We start from the raw sequence: 6,768 nt of genomic DNA on the forward strand, positions 1-6,768 counted from the left end.
AAATTGATACATACATCCGCCACGGACCCGCAACGGACTCATAAAGCTCATCTGGCCCGGGTCCGTTTCGGACCCGTTTATCTCATTTTCAAAATTCCTTCTGTTCTTGCTGTAGGATTAAATAGGATAAACTATAGGATAAAAGTAAAACTATCACTAGGCCTAGCCTAGGCTACTACAGCAAGATAGGCCTACGATTAGCATCGCCTCGTACTTTTAACTTAACAATACTGTCAATAAACCTAACAGAAAAGGTTTAAGTCAAGTCATCAATTTACTGTACAAACGTGATCACTACTCAATGGAAATATAAAATGGACATTTATGGAAAGTTACAGGTTATAAGCTATTCTGTTTTTGTTAAGTAGCCTACGTTGCCTAGGCTACTCTACATGAATTTTGAGGTCAAAACCTAATTTAGTGCTTTATCAGCCTAGGTCAGTGCAGACATGAAATATTTTATCTAATAGGCTACAACTTCAATGAAATGCTGTGCTATGCACATCTAAAATATCAGAAAATGAATAACTGGTGAATGACAAGAAGTTCAATAAAAAGATTGTTTAATGCTTATTTCTCCTATTACTCCATTTGTGTGGATGGAGGCGGAACACGTCTCCTCGTTGCCCGATCCACCGCCAGTTGAAACACCTAATTGCGTGCTTGGTGACCTCAGCGTCCGTGGCTGACCGTGTCACCATGTTTTTCCTCACAGCACCTGTAATCAAACAGACAGATATGTTTATGTTTATGGTATGTAGCATCCAAAGCCAAGTATGCTTACACAATACAATATATTAGATAGGTATTAAGGAGATTAAATTTAAAAAGAAACATGACTTACAAAGCTCCTCTGTTCGCTGCACGTGGGGGTGGAGGGAGTTGAGGAGGGACTGCCATTCCTGGCCCATAGTGAGGTGGGCGGTGTGCGAGAGGGGGAAAAAATGTATTAAATGGTAGTCATCATTGATAATACACATGGGGCCTTTCTATTCACTAATATTTCAGAGATCAGTCCCTACCTTGAGTAACTCTCCGTATGTTAAATGCGGGTGCAGGTGCAGGGAGTTGAGGTGGTGAAGAGTGTTGCGGTCCTGCCCCATGGTGAGGTGCTAAGGGAGAGAAATGGTTGTGATCTGTTAACCATGGTAGGCTGAGAGCTACAGGGCCAAACAATGGCAAACAAAAACAAATCTCTGGTCATACTGGACATGAATTTGTATGTTTCAACATTTTGGTATGCACTATCTATATCAACTCCATGAATGGATTGACATTGAAATCAATGTGTTTCAATACAATCTGATAATAATGAATGAACTTTTCAGGCAATATTGCATGAATGCAGATGTTTTAACTGACAAAATATTTGGCTGAGATTTATGTAATGTATGAAGTATGCAGAAAATCTGAGATGGTAATGCAGATGCAATCTGTTGATTTGAAATAGAGTGACTACTGCTGTGTTAATATAGATGGGGCCACTGTATTCAATTTTATTTCAGAGATCAGTCTTTACCTTAACAGTTTTCTCCAGGTTGAGGGGTAGTGACTCTGCTGCCTGGCACTCGGCAAGATGGTGGAGCTGGAGGAATAGATACAAGGAGAGGGGAATGTCTTTAGCACTAAGAATGTTAACCATATCTCTAATATTAATATTATGATTTAGTTATTTCAATGTTAAGAGATTATTACTTACTTTGCCAGTGCAATTGGCTTAGGTTTGAGGCTTCAACTGATATACCAGGCGAGTTGGAAGGTACCTCAGAGATGCAAAGTCACCATTTACTGGCTCTTCTTCACTCTCATCAGAGTCCCCGAAACGATGGCTGTTAAATAACCATATCATATCATTATGGTTATTGCAATCCCAAAATTTCCAAATATACATATAGTACAAGCATCTCTGGTCTATTTTGGAATGCTACGGGAATGTGTTCACATTACATTTTAACAACCCAGAAAGTATCTTCATCAAGCGAACCCAACAGAGGCAATTGTAACGTTAGATGGTAGAATCCAGCCGATAAAAGTTGACGCTGCAGAACAAACAAAATAGAAGATGGGGACCAAGTTCCATACAGTTAAGTTACGTTAGCATAATAAATCACAAACAGACGCCAATACCCATTAGTTGTCTGAACCGACTTAAACAGTGATTAAAATGCCGAGGCTTTCATTACAAAGATGGCAGAAGGACACTAAAGTTACGTATGAGACCAAACTTGGCAAAATGCAAACGTTAATGCACAGCTAGCTAGAAGCTAGGGCTAAACCATTATCAGTGAGTCAACATGCTAAAGTTGTAGCAGCTAGCTAGGTAGCTTTCATAGCAGACGAGTGCTTCACTGACTTCGTTGACTGAAATACCAGTGCCAATGTATCAGCTTAATCAAGGATTGCATCGCAAACGTGATCGATCTCAAACATATATATGTATAATAGACATTAGCAATAACTTATGCAATTGCGCCTAGCAGCATGCTAGCTAGCAGCTGTATGCCGCTAGCATAGTAGCACTATGGACTATGGACAACAGCAACACATTAAAACAGACAAGACCAGACTAACGTTAAATAACAATGTGTGTTTTTTAAATCACACTACCATAACATATTCTGCCGAAATTGCTAACCCATTTTAAATCAAATAGGCTACAGACTCATATGAGCATCATAGCTAACAATAACGTTAACTTAACCTGTTGCTCAAAATTACAAACGTCTGCACTAACGTTAACGTTAGTCCTAATATCAAACAACGTCATTATAATCAATAAACATGATAAGTAAGTTTTAAGTATAAAACCACAAAGGCCAATGTTTAGCTATTGTGAATGTCGCAATATATTAATAAATATCACTTACTCGAGAGGGTTCAGCGCAACCGTGTCCCAGCAAAGAAAATATCCACTAGTATGACTCTTCTCAGCTCTTGGTGTACAGTCATGTTCAACCGTTACAGTACAGGCGCGTCCGCGCCCGCGGATCCGACATGGGTCCACTCAGGACCCACTGTTTGACAGTAGAATTTACGGAGCCGCCTGGAGGCGGAGCTGATCCTCTGTGCGGCACCAAAACGAATGCGACAGTCACGCGGGTTTGGCGACTTGAAGGCGGATCCGCCTAGGAGTCTACTGCTGTGTGGGAAGGCTTGAGTTTAGTGCCATCAGCCTTGGCAGCAAGGACAACAGTGAGATGGCTTTTCTCGTGGCCGGTTGTTTTGAGCGCAACGCTCTTTGTCCCTTTTACGTCAATGGGACTGGGAGACACCATATCGAACCAAACGGCAGTCTCATCCATTGCAAATATGTCCTTCTCTGAAATTCTTTTCGAGACGACAGTCTTGCTCACGTAGTCGACGAATGAGACAAGTTTCTCTGTGAGGAGATCTGGGTCCTTCTGAGCCATTGTGGTGCGACGTCGCAATGCGAAGCCATTTCGGTTTAAAAACTTTTGCAGCCAACCCCTGCTAGCCAGAAATCCCGCACCGCTATCACTCACTGTAGGGTAGATTTCCAGAGCCTTGTTTCGGATCATTTTTCTCGACACTCGGTTATGATTGTCCCTCATTGAATGGATCCACTCAGAGAGTTTTGTGTCCAACTCCTCGCTAACCTTTTTTCTCCCTCCTCTTGGCAGTCTTGCTCTCTTTTTGTTTGCTGTGGCTAGATCCATTTTCTGCTTTTTCCAGTATCTTATTCTTTTCGGGTCAATGTTAAAATGTTTAGCAGCTTGCTCCCCAGAGTGCTCTGCAGCATATTCCAGCACATTCTCTTTGAACTTGATGTCAAATTTTCGTCTCCTCGCTGCCATGGTAAACGTTAGCCTACCGGTGACTGAAAACTGAAGTCTTACGTTCGAGTCAAGAGCGAGGTGATGACCAGGCTACCGTAGATATGGCTTGGATTCTTTAGCAAACATTGGCCCCCTGTGTTACTTGTATGTTACTATCACAAGTATAATGTTGAGGCCTGCCCAGAAAAAACGTTGGTTCTAATTATAGCCCCGGCCTGTATGAGAGACCGGCCATTATTTACCTCCTCAGACAGCGAGACCGGCCAATGTTAGAGTCCCGGCCGCTAATGGAATACAGGCCAATATTAGAGGATTTACGGTACTGTAAAAAAAACATGAAAGACATGTTTAAATAGCAAAAAAATATGTTATATATCCAATATACACCATGCATTGGGATCCATTTGAGTGCCACCTACTGGCCAGCCAAGAATACCACTTCCAGCAGCAACCTAGTTTTTCCAAGGAGGTCTCTCATCCAAGTACTAAACAAGTTCACACCTGCTTAGCTTCACACCTGCTTAACTTTTCAGGTGTGAACTTTACAGTATATATATATATGAATGAATGATTTGTCTGATCATTAGGGAACTGCTGACTTTGAAAATGATCCACAAGACACGATCCAGAGCCTGAATCCCTACACAACCCAAACTGATGCAGTGTTCCAGACCCTGAACCTCAACACCACCCAACCTGATGCAGTTTACCAGAGCCTGAACCCCAACACTACCCAACCTGATGCAGTCTACCAGAGCCTGAACCCCAACACCACCCAACCTGATGCAGTTTACTAGAGCCTGAACCCCAACACCACCCAACCTGATGCAGTTCACCAGGCCATCAGCCCCAACACCACCCAACCTGATGCAGTTTACCAGGGCATCAGCCCCAACACCACCCAACCTGATGCAATCTACCAGAGCATCAGCCTCAATATCATAAAACTTGATACAGTTTACCAGGGCATCCAATGAAGGACAAGGGGATTATGATGCCCTTAATTGACATCTCTATATACTGCATGTCAAAGACTTATTTTTTAAATGTTATAGAACAGTAGAGTACAGTTTTCTCTCTTCAACGTTTTGGGATTGTGCTGGATTTGTTCAATTCAATACATTGAATTTCATGTAATACAACTATGGAGATTATTTTGTTTCTTCCAAGATTTTTGCTACTTTAGCAAAAATGTTGTGGCCCTCTCAATTTCACCTGCTGTTAACCTCTTCAGGGGGTGCACTTGTCAGGTAAACACACCCCTGATTATTTCTACCTTCTTTGTTTATGTCTTATCCAAATGAACTAATTTTACGTTGTTTACTTTTAGATCAAAATGCTTCCTCTATATATGGTTATGAAGGGTCTACCAATTCTAAAACTTGTTTAATTAATAAACAGCAGATTTGATTGAGCACTCGGTGCTCAACTGTATTGGACTGTCACTACTGCTGGGTTCTGGGATCGGCTGTGTAAGTCTGAGTGTTGTGTGATTTGAGCGCCAGTAAAAGAATAGCTCGTACTGCATCCTTGCCTCCGTGTATTCATATTACATGCTTTAGTAAGTAACCCACAAGTATTACTAGTACAACAATAACCAGCATTACATAAAGCTACAACACAGATCACATGATGCTCTTTATAACATGTCAACGTGTAGTTGTATGCTTTACTGTAATATGAAAGTGATTATTCATGTGTAGTTTTATGCATACAAAAGTGATTGTAGCCCTAATTTTGAAATGAGTGAAGTTTGTGAAAGGGAGTATACAAAGCTAGTATGAGTATGAGACATATGAGACATAATATAAGGGTGAGAATAATAGAGAAGGAGAGAGAGAGAGAGAGAGAGAGAGAGAGAGAGAGAGAGAGAGAGAGATAACAAGAGAGAGAGAGAGGTAGTGTGTGGCTGCAGCAAGCTTCCGTAACAGTTAAACTAAAAACCACATGGTTCTGACCACACTGCTGCTGATCAGCTCTGCTCAGATGCAGCTCTGCTTTGTTTGTTTGTTTGTTTGTTTGAGAGAGAGAGAGAGAGAGAACACACATTGTCTGTGTTATTTGTGTGTTGTTACATTACTGTCTGTTTGCTGTGTTACAGTGTCTCTCTCTCTCTCTCGGTGTGTGTGTGTGTGTGTGTGTGTGTGTGTGTGTGTGTGTGGGTGTGTGTGTGTGGGTGTGTGTATGTGTGTGTCTGTGTGTATGTGTGTCTCTCTCTTTCTCTTCATCTCTCTCTCTCTCTGTGTGTGGGTGTGTGTGTGTATGTGTGTACAGAGCAGAACTACAGCTGCAGGCTGAAATACCCTGTGGCTTTTAGCTCAGCTGAAGCTTCCTGTCTTTACAAAAGACTTGACCTCAGGAAAGATCAATTGAAGGTCAAACTCATCCCACATACACAGAGTGATACTGTAGACCATAAGACACACAAAACAGAGAGAGAGTGACATAGATATTTAGACCAAGCGTGTTGTACATGGTGAGAGGAGGGTCAGGTTGAATGCTAAATGATTGAGTGATACTGCAATATAGCATACAGCTGGAGAGAGAGAGAGAGAGAGCGAGAGAAAGAGTGAGAGAAAGAGAGAGACACATAGAAAGAGGAAACTGTAAACATAAGGGAGAGAGTGATGCGAGAAATAGACAAAGATATGACAGACAGAACAAAGAGAGAAAGAGTCTGACACAGTTGTGTATGTTGGTGTCAGATGTTGGTTTGAACGGAGACGGCGTGTGACCAGAGAGAGAATCTGCAAATGTTCTGCTATCCAGGTCGCTGGGACAACACGGAGTAGAGTTCACTCTGCTCAGCACAGACAGATCTACAGATACACAGACGGTATTGTTATTGTTTTACTCCAAAAACTGCGTGGGACTTGATACAGATAGGATGACTTTCAAAATATTTCATTGATTTAATTAATTGTTTTCATCATGTTGTATGAAAACATCAATTAATTTGCCTTATTCACAT

The 6,768-nt window shown here is 41.6% G+C and overlaps 1 long non-coding RNA gene across 2 annotated transcripts; it reads right to left on the reverse strand.

The window, feature by feature from the left end:
• Positions 1-546: 546 nt before the first annotated feature.
• LOC143099165 (uncharacterized) lies at positions 547-2,931 on the reverse strand. Of its 2 annotated transcripts, none has more exons than XR_012981419.1 (6): positions 2,868-2,931; positions 1,700-1,829; positions 1,520-1,585; positions 1,023-1,112; positions 845-902; positions 547-718 (listed from the first exon to the last, which is right to left on the reverse strand). It is a non-coding gene; the product is annotated as an uncharacterized LOC143099165 (long non-coding RNA). The 2 variants fall into 2 exon arrangements; XR_012981418.1 differs by lacking the exon at positions 2,868-2,931 and adding an exon at positions 1,948-2,010.
• Between the last annotated feature and the right edge of the window lie 3,837 nt (positions 2,932-6,768).

Source organism: Alosa pseudoharengus, unplaced genomic scaffold (genome assembly GCF_046254945.1).
Source record: "Alosa pseudoharengus isolate Yale_2024_CS ecotype anadromous, Long Island Sound unplaced genomic scaffold, YU_APseudo_1.1 YU_APseudo_1.1_scf_25, whole genome shotgun sequence".
NCBI classification, from domain to species: Eukaryota; Metazoa; Chordata; class Actinopteri; order Clupeiformes; family Clupeidae; genus Alosa; species Alosa pseudoharengus.